We start from the raw sequence: 2,418 nt of genomic DNA on the forward strand, positions 1-2,418 counted from the left end.
CGATTGAATTTACTGCACGAACCAATGGCAGTGCAGATACACTGCATTATTGAAAAGGCTTCAGTATTCGGAGAAAAAAGAGTTTTCCCATAGTGTCTTAGCAGACGCAGTACTCGTTCCCGTATCTCAGGGAACCGAGGTTACGTTAGTAACCGAGTACGTTCACAAGCCACTAGCAGAGTGACCTTCCCGGCACCTAACAAACACATCCTCAAAATGCGATTCATATGCTCTCTTAGCTGCTTCTTAACATTAATGTCAGTTCAGTTGTTAAATTAAAAGTCAACCTTATTCTCACTCGTTATTTGGATCACACTTGACAGAAGCAGATAAGAAGATGAGGTAGGTGAGCCGTGATTTGCCGCTGATTCAACACGAAAGGCATTTTCTTTGCAGTTTCAGCCAGGGGTGGGAAACAATCAGTCTCGGCTTTGACATCCTTGGTAAAAGCATCGATCGGAAGGGGGCGTGAGGTGCAGGAGTGTATAAGAACCATATCATATGTCCGCCGTATCACTCCTACACAAAATCAGACCTTTCGCCATCCCAATCATTTGGAGGGGGAGTCAAAAATCAATGGCCATTACAAAGCATTGCAATTATCTGCCCCAAGGCCATTTAGATCGGCCATTATTTTATGTTTGTTCAGCAAATCGCGAGACAGTCTGGCCGTTGTGGGCTTCGACAATCTGATAGAAGCTTACTGGAACTTCCTGTTTTCAGAGAAAGTGGACAGGATGATTTTTAGCCATTATTGCAATGAGAAATGGAGCGAATTTAAACCTCAGAGCTGAGTGTTTCTATTATGAGCAAATGTCAATAATCTATCAGGCATGTTAAAGTTTCATTAGGGACAGTCTATCAAAGGTTTAGATAAAGTTTACAATAAACAGCATTAACCCTATAAAGCCTACTGTATCATGTTTGACACACAAGTTTCTAAGGCCTCTAAACTATCAACATGATCAAAACTTTGCTGACAAACCTATTATACGTAATCTACTACATGCCTTCTGTCATCTTATTGATAGTTTATACTTTTTTAATAAATACAAGATCTCACGTGTAAAAATTTCCAAATTTTTGCTGTGAAATCTTTACTGATTTTTATAAAGAAATTGTAAAATTAACTTTTATATTGTTAGTAATATTTCAAGATGATTTACTGGACTGAATCAATTTATTTTTACTTGATTATCCATACAACATTTTTATTTTATTCTTATTTTTTTTTGTGATCAAAACTTTGCTGACAAACCTATTATACGTAATCTACTTACATGCCTTCTGTCATCTTATTGATAGTTTATACTTTTTTAATAAATACAAGATCTCAAGTGTAAAAATTTCCAAATTTTTGCTGTGAAATCTTTACTGATTTTTATAAAGAAATTGTAAAATTAACTTTTATATTGTTAGTAATATTTCAAGATGATTTACTGGACTGAATCAATTTTGGTTTACTTGATTATCCATACAACATTTTTATTTTATTCTTATTTTTTTTTGTTGAAAAATCATGTTACAATGTGAGTATCAAATATGATCATCAGGCTTTTGAGGAACGTTTATTTATCATAGTATCATATTACTATGACATATTGGGAGATATAGAGTGACAACTGATATTTATATGCATTTAAGTAGTCTTTTATACTGTTTTAAAGATCTCATTGATGTACATTACAAGCTATCAACATTTCTAACTTTAATCTAACTTTTTAGCCATATAAATGTAACGCGTGTTGTTCCTATATATGAGCGTCACAGTTCTTACCACGCTCTGGCTCGTGGGTTCTTGGCTTTGATCCAAGGAGGACACCGACAGGGAGCTCGGCAGATCATAACACTTGATTTATTAAACACGAAGAGGTAAACATCATGAATCAGCCACATCCGATTACACAGAGCGTGTCATCTCTCCCTCTACGCTCTCACAACTGTCTAGATCATTCTCTCCCGCGATCCTAATCGCGGGTCTCTGTTCTCGCGATATTACCTCTAGATCTTATTTAAAGTTATAGAACATTAATGTTAACCTTGAATTTAACTCCCTACATAATTATCAGTAACAGAACGAAATTGCACATTTTTGCTCAGTTTGGGTCTCTGAATAACACTGAGGTTTTCTTTTCCTCCTTGAGTATGAGCTCCATATTATCATACTATATGTGCCATAAAAGTATGATGTATCAAATACGATACTCAAAAAAATACAGGGTTCCCTTTCAGTCGGTCCCTTTCGAGGTCACGTCAGTGACCGACTGAAAGGGAACCCTGTATTTTTTTGAGTATCATATCGTATCGAATTGGTAATCTCGCCAGAGAGACCAATCTACTTCGAGTGTAAACTATACGAGCCAATGCACATTGGCATGCAATGATTGCATCCAGCTGCCGCTGATCGCAGCGCAAGTA

The sequence above is a fragment of the Sinocyclocheilus rhinocerous genome, unplaced genomic scaffold, assembly GCF_001515625.1.
Source record: "Sinocyclocheilus rhinocerous isolate Xijiao unplaced genomic scaffold, SAMN03320098_v1.1 scaffold3642, whole genome shotgun sequence".
Lineage (NCBI taxonomy): Eukaryota > Metazoa > Chordata > Actinopteri > Cypriniformes > Cyprinidae > Sinocyclocheilus > Sinocyclocheilus rhinocerous.